Consider the following 17,006-nt stretch of genomic DNA (forward strand, 5'->3'; position numbering starts at 1 on the left):
ATTTTCTGGAGAATTCAGAGATGCCCCAGCTAGGGGTAAGGGGCACACCGGGAGGGGTCAGCCCAGTAGGCCCCCGTATCCAGCACCACCACCACCTCCTTGAGGTGCTCCAGTGAGACCTTATTTCAGCATGATGCCGGAGAGTTCTTACCGTCCACCAACTATTCAGGGTTCCTCCGGCGGGTATTCTGGTCATCAGGGTTCTTCTAGTGCTTACTTCGGTGCAATGCTAGAGAGTTCATATCGCCCACCGGCCATCTAGGGTTCTTCTAGTAGATATTCGGGTCAGTAGGCTTAGACTTCAAGGCAGCAGGCTATTGTGCTGAGGGGTTGCTACAAGTGTGGAGATCCAGGTCACATGAAGAGGACTTGTCCAAGACTTCGGGGCAAGGCAGTACAGCAGGGTCAACAACCTATTATTTTAGCACCGGTTGCTCAACCTCCCAGAGGCGGGGCACAGACGGGTAGAGGTCATCCTAAGATGGGGGCCAGGTAGGGAGAGGTCAGCCAGCTACTGCTCAGTCAGGTGGAGGACATCCAGCCGGCACTCCAGCCAGATTCTATGCCCTTCCAGCTAGGCCAGATGTATTGGCCTCAGATGCCGTCATCATAGGTATTATTTTCGTCTGCGGTAGAGATGCTTCGGTATTATTTGATCCAGGGTCCACCTATTCATATGTATCATCTCTGTTTTCTCATTTCCTGGTTATTCCTCCTGCACCTTTGGTCACTCCTATTCATGTGTCCACTCATGTGGGCGATTATGTGGTTGTGGATTGGATCTACCGGTCTTGTGTGGTCACATTCTGTGGTTTCGAGATGAGAGCGGATCTCATGTTGCTTGATATGATCGACTTTGAGGTCATCCTGGACATGGATTAATTATCTCCATATCACGCCATCCTAGATTGCCATGCCAAGACTATTACATTAGTAATGCCAAGGTTTCCAAGGTTGGAGTGGAAGGGTTCCACAGTTGATAAGTCTAGTCAGGTTATCTCTTTCCCGAAGGCTCGACATATTGTCGAGAAGGGGTGTTTGGCTTATTTGGCTTATGTTCGGGACACCAGCGTAGAGTCTTCGACGATTGATTCAGTTCCAGTAGTACTGGAGTTCGCCGATGTGTTTCCTTCTGATCTTCCTGGCATGTCACCGGATCGTGATATTGATTTCTATATTTATTTGGCTCCAGGCACCTAGCCTATATCTATCCCAGCGTACGAAGGAGTTGAAGGAGTTGAAGGAGAAGCTTGAGGAGTTGTTAGCAAAGGGGTTTGTTAGACCCAGTGTATAGCCTTGGGGTGCACCGGTGTTATTTGTAAAGAAGAAGGATGGGACTATGCAGATGTGCATTGATTACCGCCAGTTGAACAAAGTCACCATCAAGAACAAGTATCCATTGCCTCACATCAATGATTTGCTTGACCAGTTGCAGGGTGTTCTCTAAGATCGACTTGAGGTCAGGGTACCATTAGTTGAAAATTCGAGACTCGGATGTTTTGAAGACTGCATTTCAGACTAGATATGGCCATTATGAGTTTCTGGTGATGTCCTTTGGCTTGACTAATGCCCCAGCAGCATTTATAGACTTGATGAACAGTGTGTTCAGACCTTATATTGATTCCTTTGTCATCATCTTCATTGACGACATCTTGATATACTCATGTAGCCTGTGGGAGCACGAGCAGCATTTGAGAGTAGTGCTTCAGACCTTGAGAGAGCAAAAACTATATTCTAAGTTCTCCAAGTATGCGTTTTGGCTAGAGTTAATGGCATTCTTGGGGCATGTTATGTTAGGAGAGGGTATTAAGGTGGATCCCAAGAAGATTGAGGCAGTTCAGAGTTGGTCATGTCCTACTTCAGTGACCGAGATCAGGAGTTTCCTGGGGTTAGCAGGCTATTACAGACGATTCATGTAGGGATTTTCATCCATTGCATCACCTCTAATTAGATTGACCCAGAAGGGTGCTCCTTTCTGTTGGTCCGATGATTGTGAGGCGAGCTTTTAGAAGCTCAAGACAGCTTTGACTACAGCACCCGTTCTTGTGTTGCCTTCCAGTCGGTATATTGCGACACTTCGCGCATTGGATTGGGTTGTGTATTGATGTAGAAGGGGCGAGTTATTGCATATGTTTCGTGTCAGCTGAAGACCCATGAGAAAAATTATCCTGTGCACGATTTGGAGTTGGCCGCGATTGTTCATGCTCTTAATATATAGAGGCATTATCTGTATGAGGTGTCATGTGAGGTTTATACTAATCATCGCAGCTTACATCATTTGTTAAAGTAGATGGATCTGAATTTGAGGCAGCGTAGATATCTTGAGTTACTAAAGGATTATGACATCACCATTCTTTATCATCCGGGTAAGGCAAATGTGGTCGTGGATGCCTTAAGCAGGAAAGCAGAGAGTATGGGTAGCCCGGCATTCATTCCAGCAGAGGAGAGGCCACTAGCTTTGGACATTCAGTCCTTGGCTAACAGACTTGTGAGGTTGGATATTTTAGAGCCTAGCAAAGTTCTTGCGTGCGTTGTTGCTCAGTCTTCATTATTGAGGCAGATCAAGGCCCAGTAGTTCGATGATCCACATTTGGCGGTTCTTAGAAAGACAGTGCTTCAGGGTAGTGCCAAGGAGGTTTCTATTAGCGAGGATGGTGTTTTGCGACTCCAGGGTCGCCTATGTGTTCCCAATGTTGATGGTCTGAGGGAGAGGATACTAGAGCATGCACACAGTTTGCGGTATTCCATTCATCCGGGCGCGATGAAGATGTATCATGACTTGAGACAGCATTATTGGTGGTGAAGAATGAAGAAGGACATAGTAGAGTATGTGGTTAAGTGTTTGAATTGCCAGCAGGTTAAGTATGAGCACCAGAGGCCGGGTGGCCTACTTAAGCAGATGCCTTTACCAGAGTGGAAGTGGGAGCGCATTACTATAGACTTCATAGTTGGGTTGCCTCGGACTTTGCAGAAGTTTGATGCAGTATGGGTCATTGTTGACAGGTTGACCAAGTCGGCGCACTTTATTCCAGTCGTGACTACTTACACTTCAGAGAGATTGGCTCAGATTTACATTCGGGAGATAGTCAGTTTGCACAGTGTGCCTGTTTCCATTGTATCAGATAGAGGCCCTCAGTTCACTTCCCATTTCTGGAGAGCCGTTCAGAGTGGGTTGGGGACCCGTGTAGAGCTTAGCACAGCATTCCATCCTCAGACCGATAGGCAGTCGGAGCGGACAGTTCAAATTTTGGAGGACATGCTCAGAGCATGTGTGATTTACTTTGGAGGACGGTGGGATCAGTTCTTGCCTTTGGCAGAGTTTGCTTACAACAACAGCTATCAATCCACCATTGAGATGGCCCTATTTAAGGCTTTATATAGTTGGCGGTGTCATTCTCCTATTAGGTGGTTTGAGCCTGGTGAGGCTAAGTTATACGGTACAGATTTAGTGCAAGATGCCTTGGACAAGGTAAAGTTGATTTAGGAGAGGCTTCGCATAGCTCAGTCTAGACAGAAGAGTTACGCGGATCAAAAGGTGCGTGATGAATCATTCATGGTTGGCGAGAAGGTCCTCTTGAAAGTCTTGCCAATGAAGGGCGTTATGAGGTTCAGAAAGAAGGGCAAGCTGAGCCCAAGGTTTATTGGCCCATTTGAAGTGTTGAGGCGAGTTGGGGAGGTTGCTTACAAGCTTGCTTTACCCCCCAGTTTATCGGGAGTTCACCCAGTTTTTCACGTGTCTATGCTTCGGAGGTATCATGCCGACTTGTCCTATGTGTTAGACTTCTATACTATTCAGCTGGATGAGAGTCTGAGTTATGAGGAGGAGCCAGTTGACATTATTGATAGACAGGATCGCCAGTTAAGATCCAAGAGGATTTCAGCAGTGAAGGTCCAGTGGAAGGGCCAACCAGTCGAGGAGACGACCTGGGAGTCCGAGGAGGACGTGCGGAGCAAATATCCACATTTATTTAGCACCTCAGGTACTTTTCTATGTCCGTTCGAGGACGAATGTTTGTTTAAGAGATGGAGAATTTAACGACCCTACTGGTCGTTTTACTTTTTAAAACCCTGTTCCGCTAAATGAAACTTCCCACGCTTGCTTTAACTAATTTACGACCTGCGGGGATGGTTGGTTCGGGATTTGGAAGAGTTTGGGTTGGAATAGGCTCATTTGATTCCTTAAGATTTTCTTAAAAGGCTAAGTTGGACTTTGGTCAACATTTTTAGCAAACGGGCTTGGATTCATGTTTTGACGGTCTTGGAGGGTCCGAAGGAAAATATGGGACCTGGGCGTATGCCCGGAATCGAATTTCGAGGTCCCTATCCCGAGTAATGAATTTTTATTAGAAATTGTTAAACTGAAATTTGAAGGATTTAAAAACTAAATAATGATTAATTCCATTGGTATCGGGCTCGTATGTTGGTTCCGGAACTCAGTACAGGTCCAACATAACATTTAAGACTTGCCCGCAAAATTTGGTGTCAATCAGAGTAGTATAAGTAAGTTTCGGCACGTTAGAAGTGAATTGAAGAACTTGAAGTTCATAAGTTTGATCCAATTGGTTTTAGAGGGTGATTCATAGATTTAGCATTGTTTCGGGCGTTCCAAAGGTTCGAGCGGGTTCGTTTCATGATTTTAAACTTATCGGTATGTTCGGGTGAGGCCCGGGAGCCCCGAGCGTCAATCAGACGAGGGTCGAGTGAAGTTGGAAAATTTGAGAAGAGCTAAAGCTTCAGGTTGCTGTCATAACTGCACCTGCGGTTGGTCAGCCGTAGGTGCGAGACCACAGAAGCGGTCGTCCTCTCGCAGATGCGGCAAAGGCAGGCCAGGCCCAAAACTGCAGAAGCGGCTGCACAGAAGTGGGTTCAAGACTGCAGGAGCAGTCCCAGCCCACTTGGCCAATTCCGCAGATACGGCCTTTCTCTTGTAGAAGTGGGACCGCAGATGCGGTCCCCTGACCACAGATGCGGAAATCACTAAAGCAGTGAGCTTCATTTATTACGGGCTCTAAGTCATTTTGGCCATTTTTCCCTCACCCATTGGGCGATTTTGGAGCTATTGAGAAAGGACCTTCACCTAGCATGTCACGACCCGGATTTCCCACCTCGGGGGTCGTAATGGCACCTACTAATGTGAGCTAGGCAAGCCAATTATTGAACCATCTATCTTTTTATCAATTTTATTCTCTTTAACAATTACGAAGAAATAACATTTAAACAACGGAATATAACATAAGCAGACGAAAACAATAAGCTATCTGAACATGAATGTCTAATACAACTGTTTGGGTCTCGACTACCCAGAACTGGTGTCACAGTTTCACAGACGGTCTAAGAATACTACAAATAAAGATCTGAAAGAATTAAATACAATATTGTCTCTGGAAATACATGTAAGAAGCAGGAAAGTAGATGGAAGGAGACGCCAAGGCCTACAGACGCCTGCAGGGCTACCTCGGGTTGCCTGATGAACAAGAATCAGCAATCTCACCGCGGTCCGAAGTCTACAACACTGAAGTCTGCACAAAAGAGTGCAGAGTGTAGTATCATCACAACCGACCCCATGTGTTGGTAAGTGCCTGGCCAAACCCCGGCGAGGTAGTGACGAGGCTAGGACCAGACTCCAAATAAACCTGTGCATTTCGAATATATATATAGTGGAAAAGAAATACGGAAATAAACATGTAAAGAGAAAAGAAATACGGAAATAAACAAGTAAAGATGGGAGGGGGAAACATGCTTTGGGGAATAACAGGTAAAAAACAGAATATCAAGAGAACTATAAGGAATCAAAATCCAACCACCAACAAGAATAAGGAAAACAAAGGCGGATTTCACTTTCTTTTCATATCTTGTTGCAGGCGTGCAACCCGATCCCATTTCCTGTATCTCGTGGCAGGTGTGCCACCCGCTCCCATTTCATTATATCTCGTGGCAGGCATGCCACCCGCTCCCATTTCATTTATCTTGTGTTAGGCGTACCACCCGCTCCCATTTTATTATTTCTTGTGGTAGGCGTACCACTCGCTCCCATGTACTAGCCAACAATAATCATAAGGAATCCCGGCAAGGGAACAATAATATCAACAACAATATCCCGGCAAGGGAGAAATAGCTATAATATCTAACTACCTCAGCTATAACCAAACTCGTTACAACACCTAACTACCTCAGCTATAACCAAACTCGCTACAACATCTAATTACCTCAGCTATAACAAAACTTGTTACAACACCTAACTACCTCAGCTATAACCAAACTTGTTACAACACCTAACACAAAGAATCATCAACCTAAACATCTGTAATATCAATTAAGAACACAATGCAAGGGAACCACAACTCAACAATAGCCCGGCAAGGGGGCAACATAATGATATCTTCTCTTTCTCACTTTTACTTCACAACTCGAACCAATACTCTAGAGTTTCAATTATCACTTATACTTTCACAATTCATTATACAACTGGAGCCAACACTTCTCAATGTTCATAGGTCACAATTTTTTTTCACAACTTTACACAACAAATATAAATCTTCACCAAGGAATGAATAATACAACGAAGTCATGAAAATCACAATATAAGACCTACGGTCATGCTTGACACTAACGTATAGATACTCGTCACCATGCCTATACATCATACTCAACAAGAAGTAAATAGCAAATAGGACACAACTCCTAATCCCTCAAGCTAAGGTTAGACCAAACACTTACCTCGAACTTCCACGACCAACTCAAGCCTCGAACACCGCTTTTCCTCTCAAATTCGGCTCCAACCCAATCGAATCTATACATAATTGACTCAATATCATCAATAAGTGCTAAACAATCCAATTCTAGTGTTCAATTATAACTTTCCAATCATTCTTCCCAAAATCCCAAAAAATCAACCCCGGGCCCGCTTGGTCAAAACACGAGGTTCGGACCAAAATCAAATCACTCATTCACCCACAAGCCCAAATATATGAATTTCCAGAATTTGACCCCAAAACGAGGTCTAAATTACAATTAATTAAAAAGCCCTAACTCTACCCAAATCCCTAATTTTCTACCGTTAATCATATGTTTTAGGCCTAGAAATTCAATAGATGTTGATGAAAATGGAAGAAAACGAGTTAAAAATTACTTACCCAAGAAGTTTTGGTGAAAAAGTGCTTCAAGGATTGCCTAGGAGCTTTGGAGAAGAAGAAGTTTTGTAAAATTTTGAGAAATCCCGTAAGTGTTCTGTTTTTGGGTCTATAAAATAACTGGTCGAAAATATGCATCGCGTTCGCAATGGGTTAGGTTGCAATGGCCTGCGCGTTCGCGGACAGCGGCTCGCGTTCACGAAGCAGGAACTGCTCAAGCCTCGCATTCGCATTCAAGAGACCGCGTTCGCGGTTAACAACTTGGTGGCCCTCCCCTCAACCTTACGTGTTCGCGAGTGGGAGGACGCGTTCGCGAAGGGTCTCCCCCCCCTCAGCTTCGCATTCGCGTCACAACCTTCGTGTTCGCGAAGAAGACTTTGGGCACCTGGGATCTTTGCCTTACGCATTCGCGAAGGGGACCACGCTAACGCGAAGGGTAAAATCCCTGGGCACTGACTGCAAAAAATCTGCAACTTCTCTTAAACTCAAAACTTCCCGAAACACACCCGAGCCCTCGGGGCTCCTAACCAAGCACACGTACTAACTCAACAACATCATACGGACTTATCCGTGCGATCAAATCGCCAAAATAACCTCAAAACAGTGAATCAAACCTCAAAATCAAAGGATTTTTCTCAAACTTCATAAAACATCGACTTTAGCAATTTAGGTCCGAATCACGTCAAACGAACTCCGTTTTCAACCAAATTTTACATAAATGGCTTAAACAATATATAAGACCTGTACCGGGCGTCGAAACCAAAATACGGGCCCAATACCATCGCTTTCTAATCAGATTTCATTTCAAAATTCCTTAAACATTTTCAGAAAATAATTTTACTTAAAAATTCATTTCTCGGGCTTGGGACCTCGGAATTCGATTCCGGGCATACGCCCAAGTCCCATATTTTCCTACGGATCCTTCAGGACCGTCAAATCATGGGTCCGGGTCCGTTTACCCAAAATATTGACCGAAGTCAAATTTATTCATTTTAAACTCAAATTTCATCATTTTTCACAGAATTTTATATTTAAGCTTTCTGGCTACGCGCCCGGACTGCGCACGCAAATCGAGGCAACTCTAAATGAGATTTTCAAGGCCTCAAAAGCACAGAATGCAATTAAAAACAGGTGATGACCATTTTGTGTCGTCACATAGCATCTTGAGGTAAGTTTACCCTATCTATTTCTAGTTTAATACTAGAGTTTTGGGTAGATTAACACACAAAGATTTAGGTAAAATCATGGGGTTAGAGCAAAACTTAGTGTTTTGATAAAAGTTAGATTTAACCACGAAATTTGTTATGAAATGCATTATAAATCATATATTATTGATCCTTAAGTTATAAAAAAAAATTCTTCGAAAAATTTCCGAATCCCAGCACATGGGCCCGGGGTCAGATTTTAGGAAACTTGTGTTTAAGGTTGGGACATTGCTTAGATAGTTATAATGCGATCTTGTGAGCTTGTATTGACTAGTTCCTACCTCGTTTATCTAGTTTTGGATCGTTCGGCTCCAAATTGAGAGTTTGAGCTCGTTCTTGGTATTGGAAATACGCTTTGGAGCGAGGTGAGTCTCCTATCTTACCTTGTTAGAGGGAATTGTCCTCATAGGTGATGTAATCAAATAATTTGCCATTAAATAGGGGGGCTACGTACGCATTAGGTGACGAGAGTCCGTGCGTGGCTACTATTATGCTAAGTCCGGGTAGTCTAGGACCCAAAAGCACGCTTTATATGATGTTCTTGCAACTTTATGTTTAATTTGAATTGTTTAAATCATGGTGATTATGCTAAATAAGACTAGTAAGAGGAACATTATCTTTCTTGGCCTTTTTAAAGAGAAGTTGATATTTCTGTGAGTAATTGCTCCCCAGTTATATATTCATGTCTGCTTGTTGTTGTGTTTAATTACATTTGACCACGTCGCATGTTCGATTCACGAGCGGGGTAATAGATGCATCTATGGTTTGCACCGTTCGACCCTCGGTAATGCACAATTTACTTTTATGTCGGATCGGGCTGTACGACCTCGGCACTACTTGCGCATGTTTTGCTCAGTATTTTTCTATGAATTGAGCTTTATTATTTTCCCTGCAATGAAAGTGGCCAACTGTGATATTATCCAGGAGAGGACCTGTTAATTCTTGCTATAAACTGCTAATTATTTGTTCTATCCATGCTCAGTATAATTCATTTCTCATATTATTTGACCCTAGTAAGTGTCAAGTCGACCTCTCGTCTCTACTTCTTCGAGATTAGACAGGATACTTACTGGGTACATATTGTTTATGTACTTATACTACACTTCTATACTTAATTGTACAGGATTTAAGGCAAGTATATCTGGTTACCAGACTGGTGCGCATTCTTGATCAGTGTCCGAGACTTTCATGGTGAGCTATTCCCTTCTTGTGCCGTTCAGCAACATGATGGAGTCTCTCTTTATTTTGGCTGTCTATTCTATCTCAGACAGTAGGATAGACTTATTCTTTTATATATTCTACTAGTTGCCCGTAAACTTGTGACACCAGGTCTTGACACACACATTAGTAGACTATTCTTTTGGGAATTGTATAAGTATTTTCGTACATTGCTAATTATTATATGTTTTCAACTTCAAATTTAGAAATTTCAGTATTTGTTTTAGTAAAGTGAAAATGAGAACTTATTAATACTTCTGCGTTGGCTTGCCTGGCAAGGGTGTTAGGCGCCATCATGACCTGTAGTGGAATTGGGTCGTGACAATATGGATTATATATAAATTACACATCATTCAATTTTTTAATTTAAGTGGTCGGGTGAGCACCTATTTAGGCTCATTAGATAAAGCCAAAAGAAAATAAAATAATTTCAACCAAAGACTAAAAATATAATTAAAGTTCATATGTAGATAATTTTTCTTAAAACTCATCCTTTTATAGTGAAATAAATTAATTTTTTGTAACAAAAGAAATAATGACAAAAAAAAAGATAAAAGAAAATAAATATTGAAAAAAATGTTAGAAAGATCTAAAAACGAGAAATAAAAGATGACAAAAAAAATCTTCTTATGTTTCATCTTTGTTGAATATAAAAAATTTGAAAGTTAATTTCATCGTTTTCAAATATATTTTTTTCAACTTAAATACATAGATTATAAGATAAGGATATCTTCGAATATTTTTTCTAATTTACATTATATATCGTTTTTAAAAAATCACTATTACTAACAAATTGATATGATATTCGAATTAGAATTGGAATGCAATTTGAGTAATTAGCATTGAGGTTAAGCCAAGTATGGTGTCGAAAAATAAACTACTTGACAATTTTAAGACGATATATGCAATGTTTTATAATAATAATCAACTAATTTAACATTTAATGATTCAAAGAACAATTTTATATATATATATATATAGGGTATTAAAAATTCAAATTCTGGGGCTAGAGATATCGATAAACTTAAAGTAGAGTCATACTGAAATAAATTCGGCCAAAGAATTATTTTAATTTTAGATAGCCTATTAAAGTGAATTTTAAATTAAGGATAATATCTTCACTTGCATCATTATAAAGATAATCATTATTATAATATATATAAAGTTTTAGAAACTGAAATTTCAAAATAGAAATATTTTTTGAAAGATAAAATCATACCAAATAAGAGTTCAAGTTATAGTATAAGAGTCACGTCGTAATCAAAGAATCGTTTATATCGTGTCAACCTTTGTGTTTTGCCATAAATATAAGTTATTATTTTACTTTGTGGTTATTTTTAGGTTCCAATGACACCTATGAGAATAGTACAAAAATAAAATTATCACTATGAGAATTGAGAAAATGTTAGTCTTTTTTCATGTAGTGTTTCTTAATTAATATCTCACGATTATCTATAATTATTTAGAAGGTTTAAATGTTAAGGTTATTTACATATAATTCAACTAATTCAGATGTTTAACATGGTTAATGTCAAATATCAAAATGAGTTTTGAATTAAGAATAATATTTTCAATTACATTATTATAAAAATAATTATTATTGAAAAATAATATTTTAGAAACTAAAATTTTAAGAAAAAAATATCTTTTTTGAGATATCAACACACCAAATAAAAGTTCAAGTAGTAGTAAAAGAGTTAAGTCTTATCCAAAGAGTCATTCATTGTCTCAACATTTGATTATTTTGCTATAAATATGAGTTATTATTTTGCTTCCTGACTATTTTTAGGATCCAATGACACCGGCAAGAATGGTATCAAAAAAGAAAATAGAAGAGAGGGTTAATTTTTTTCATGTAGTTAATATCCAATGATTATTTATATTTAATGAGAAAGTGTAAATTTTAAGATTATTTACATACAATCCAAATAACTTAAATATTTGACACAATTAGTGTCCGCGCATCCGCGCGGGGGTACTAATACTATAACAATCCGACCGGTCGTTTTGCCTTTTAGAACCCCGTTCCCCTAAATAAAACTTCCCGCGCTTACTTTAACTAATTTACGACTTAAGGGGATGGTTGGTTCGGGATTTGGAAGAGTTTGGAGTGAAATATGCTCATTTTATTCCTAAGGATTTTCTTAAAAGGCTAAGTTTGACTTTGGTCAACATTTTGAGCAAACGGATCCGGATTCATGATTTGACGGTCCCGTAGGGTCCGTAGGAAAATATGGGACCTGGGCGTATGCCTGGAATCGAATTCCGAGGTCCTTGGATCGAGTAAATAATTTTTATTAGAAATTGTTGAACTGAAATTCTAAGAATTTAAAGAAACTAATTAACGATTGATTCCATGGGTATCGGGCTCGTACGTTGGTTCCGGAGCCCGGTACGGGTCCGATATATCATTTAAGACTTGCCTGCAAAATTTGGTGTCAATCCGAGTAGTTTTAGGGCGTTTCGGCTCGTTAGAGGAAAATTAAGAACTTGGAGTTCATAAGTTTGATTCATTTGATTTTAGAGGGTGACTCTTAGATTTAGCATTGTTCCGGGCATTCCGAAGGTTCGATGAGGTCCGTCTCGTGATTTCAGACTTGTTGGTATGTTCGGGGGGGAGGAGGTGGGGAGCCCCGAGCGTCAAACGGACGAGGTTCGAGTGAAGTTGGGAATTTGGAGAAGTGTTGAAGCATCTGCTTCTATCATAACCGCACCTGCGATTGGTCGACCACAGGTGTGAGACCGCAGAAGCGGTCGTAGCCTTGCAAATGCGGCCCAGAGCTGGCCAGGCCAAACCGTCGACCTCGGCATAATGTGCGCATGATATCTATGTGAAATCTTATCCATGACTTGACCGGCTAAATATTTGAAATGAATGGCTAATTGTAAAATTGTTAAGAACGTGACTTATTACCTCTTTACAAACTGTTGATTATATGTGTCTCACTTGTTTAGCGTAACACTTCATTATATTATTTGACCTTAGTAAGTATCAAGTCGACCTCTCGTCTCTACTTTTTCGAGATTAGACGGGACACTTACGGAGTACATATTGTTTATGAACTCATACTACACTTCTATACTTAATTGTACAGGATCTGAGGCAGGTATATCAGGCTATCAGTCTGGTGCGCGCCTCTGATTCATAGTTCGAGACTTCCACGGTGAACTGCCCTTCCTGTGCCGTTCAGCATCTTGATGGAGTCTCTCTTTATTTATTTTTGCTATCTATTCTATTTCGGACAGTAGGATGAATTTATTCTTTTGTATATTCTACTAGTTGCCCACAATGTGTGACACCAGGTCTTGGCACTCATATTAGTAGACGTTTCTTTTGGGTTGTATAATTATTATCGAATGTTGCATATTATCATATCTTTTTAACTACAAATTAAGAAATATTGAAACTGTTTTGGGTAAGTAAAATAAGAATTTACTAATACTTTCGCGTTAGCTTGCCTGACAGCGGTGTTGGGTGCCATCACGATCTGTTATGGAAATGGGTCGTGACAACATGGTTTTAGAGCACTAGGTTCATACAGGTCTCACAAGTCATGGGCAAACCTAATCGAGTCTGCGGATCGGTACGGAGACGTCTGTATTTATCTTTGAGAGGCTATAGAGTGTTAGGAAAAACTACTCTTTATTCATTTCCTATCGTGCAGTGGTTGTTATGTTAAATTTTCCTCTTTTATTTTCTCACAGATGGTGAGGACACGCTCGGCTGATGTTCCAGACCCGGGCGGAGCTACTCCCTCTGTTGCTAGAGGCCGAGACAGAGGCCGGGGGAGGGCACCAGCCCTAGGTAGAGGACGAGGGCGTCCCAGAGTTATCCTAGTAGTACCACCAGTAGATCCCGCGGGAGATCCTATCATCGAGGAGCAGGGTGAGGTGCCCGCGACTGAGCCTACCCCGATAGACTTTATAATAGCACCGGGATTCCAGGAGGTCATGGGTCGTATACTGCGGTTCATGGATTCTATGACTCAGGTTGGTTTATTTATAGCAGATCCAGCTATATCACAGGCAGGAGGGGGAGCACAAACCCCTACTGCTCAGGCTCCTAGACATGCAGTTGTAGTGTATCAGACTTTGGGTGCACTACCGTCAAATGGGGCCCAGCTAGAGGCTTTAGCGGCGCCCCAGCCTAGACCAGCTCCGGATAGTGACCCGCAGAAGTTGTTGGATAGATGGACTAGACTTCACCCTCCTGTCTTCGAGGGTGAGCATCATGAGGATGCCCAGGACTTCATAGACTGGTGCAAGGACAGACTACACAATATGAGGATATTGGAGTCGCATGGGGTTGACTTCACTACTTTTCAGCTAGAGCGCAGGGCCCGTAGATGGTGGCAGTCTTATGTTCTTGGCAGGCCGGCAGGTTCCCCTCCCCTCACTTGGGGTCAGTTTGCATAGTTATTCTTGGATAGGTACATTCCACAATCTGAGAGGGAAGATCTGCGGTATCAGTTTGAGCATCTGGAGTAGGGTCAGATGTCCGTGACCGATTATGAGGCGAGGTTTTTTGAGTTGTCTCATCATGCACTCATGATACTTCCCACTGACGCAGAGAGAGTGCAGAGATTTGTTGCGGGGTTGCACCCTGGTATTCGAGCTAGCATGGCCCAAGAGGTGGAGATGGGTATTGAGTATCAGCTAGTGGTAGATATTGCTCGCAGGATTGAGGGATATCGCCAGAGGGGTAGGGAGCAGATTCAGCAGGACAAGAGGGCCCGGTTCTCGAGAGAGTTCAGAGGTGACCCAGCTAGGGGTAGAGGTCACTTCGAGAGGGGTCAGCCCAGCAGACCCCCATATTCAGCACAACCACCGCCTCCCCGAGGTGCTTCGGTGAGATCATATTTCAGTGCGATATCGGAGAGTTCTTACCGCCCACCATCTATTTAGGGTTCCTCCGGCGGTTATTCAAGTCCACAGGGTTCTTCTGATTTTTATTTCAATACTATGCCGGAGAGTTTATACCGTCCACCGGCTATTCAGGCTTCTTCCAATGGGTCTACAGGCCATCAGGGTCAGCTATCAGGGCAGCAGGTCACCGCACCATGGGGTTGTTTCGAGTGCAGAGATCTTGGTCATATGAGGAGATACTACCCCAGACTTAAGGTCAAGGCAGTACAATAGTGTCAGCAGCCTATGATTTCAGCACTGGCTGCCCCGCCACGTAGAGGTAGAGGGCAAACTGGTAGGGTCCGTCCTAGAGGTGGAGGTCAGGTAGGGAGAGGTCAGCCAACTACTGCTCAGTCAGGTAGAGGCCAGCCAGCTAGCACTCCGGCCAGATTTTATGCCCTTCCAGCCAGGCCAGATGCATTGGCCTCAGATGCCGTCATCACAGGTATTATTTCCGTCGGCGGTAGAGATGTTTCGGTATTATTTGATCCAAGGTCTACTTATTCATATGTATTATCTCTGTTTGCTCGTTGCCTGGTTATTTCTCCTAAGCCTTTGGGTACTCTTGTTCATGTGTCTACTCCTGTGGGTGATTCTGTGGTTGTGGATCGGATCTACCGATCCTGTGATCATACTTTGTGGTTTCAAAACTAGAGCAGATCTCCTATTGCTCGATATGATCGATTTTGAGACCATCCTGTGCATAGATTGGTTATCTCCGTATCACACCGTCCTAGATTGCCATGCCAAGACTGTTACTTTAGCGATACCAGGGTTGCCAGGGTTGGAGTGGAAGGGTTTCACAGTTCATACGTCTAGCCGGGTTATTTCTTTCTTAAAGGCTCGGTATATGGTCGAGAAGGGGTGTCTAGCTTATGTTCGGGACACCACCGCAGAGTCTCCGATGATTGATTCAGTTCCAGTAGTTTGAGAGTTCGCTGATGTGTTTCCTTCTGTTCTTCCTGGCATGCCACCGGATCGTGATATTAATTTCTGTATTGATTTTGCTCCAGGCACCCAGCCTGTATCAACCCCACTGTACCGTATGGCTCCGAAGGAGTTGAAGAGGTTAAAGGAGCAGCTTGAGGAGTTGTTAGCAAAGGGGTTTATTAGACCCAATGTATCGCCTTGGGGTGCACCAGTGTTATTTGTGAAGAAGAAGGATGGGACTATGCGGATGTGCATTGATTACCGCCAGTTGAACAAAGTCGCCATCAAGAACAAGTATCTATTGCCTCGTATCGATGACTTGTTTGACCAGTTGCAGGGTGCTAGGGTGTTCTCCAAGATTGACTTGAAGTCAGGGTATCATCAGCTGAAGATTCGGGACTAGAATGCTCCGAAGACTTCATTCCGGACTAGATATGGCCATTATGAGTTCTAGTGATGTCCTTTGGCTTGACTAATGCCCTAACAACATTCATGGACTTGATGAATAAGGTATTCAGGCCTTACATTGATTCATTTGTCGTCGTTTTCATTGACGACATCTTGATATACTCCCGTAGCCTGGGGGAGCACTAGCAGCATTTGAGGGTAGTGCTTTAGACCTTGCGAGAGTAGAAACTATATGCTAAGTTCTCTAAGTGTAAGTTTTGGCTGGAGTCAGCGGCATTCTTGGGGCATGTTGTGTCAGGAGAGGGTATTAAGGTGGAACCCAAGAAGATTGAGGCAGTTCAGAGTTGGCCACGTACTACTTCGGTGACCGAGATTAGGAGTTTCCTGGGGTTAGCAGGTTACTACAGACGATTCGTGCAGGGCTTTTCATCTATTGCATAACCTCTGACTAGATTGACCCAGAAGGGTGCTCCTTTCCATTGGTCCGATGATTGTGAGGTGAGCTTTTAGAAGCTTAAGACAGACTTAACTACAGCACCAGTTCTTGTGTTACCTTCCAGTTCAGGGATGTATACGGAGTATTGCGACGCTTCGCGCATTAGATTGAGATGTGTATTGATGTAGGAGGGGCGAGTTATTGCCTATGCTTTACGCCAGGTGAAGGTTCATGAGAAGAATTATCCTGTGCACGATCTAGAGTTAGACGCGATCGTTCATGCTATTAAGATATGGAGGCATTATCTGTATGGGGTGCCATGTGAGGTTTATACGGATCATCACAGCTTACAACATTTGTTCAAATAGAGGGATCTTAATTTGAGGCATCATAGGTGACTTGAGTTACTGAAGGATTATGACATCACCATTCTTTATCATCTGGGTAAGGCAAATGTGGTCGTTGATGCCTTAAGCAAAAAGACAGAGAGTATTGGTAGCTTGGCATTCATTCCAACAGAGGAGAGACCCCTAACTTTGGACATTCAGTCCTTGGCTAACAGACTTGTGAGATTGGATATTTCGGAGCCTAACTAAGTTCTTGCGTATGTTGTTTCTCAATTTTCATTATTAGGGCAGATCAAGGCCCGACAGTTCGATGATCCACATTTGGCGGTTCTCAGAGAGACGGTGATTCAGGGAGGTGCAAGGAGGTTTCTATTGGCGAGGATGGTATTTTGCGACTCCAGGTTCGTCTATGTGTTCCTAATGTTGA

This window comes from Nicotiana sylvestris, chromosome 12 (assembly GCF_000393655.2).
Source record: "Nicotiana sylvestris chromosome 12, ASM39365v2, whole genome shotgun sequence".
NCBI classification, from domain to species: domain Eukaryota; kingdom Viridiplantae; phylum Streptophyta; class Magnoliopsida; order Solanales; family Solanaceae; genus Nicotiana; species Nicotiana sylvestris.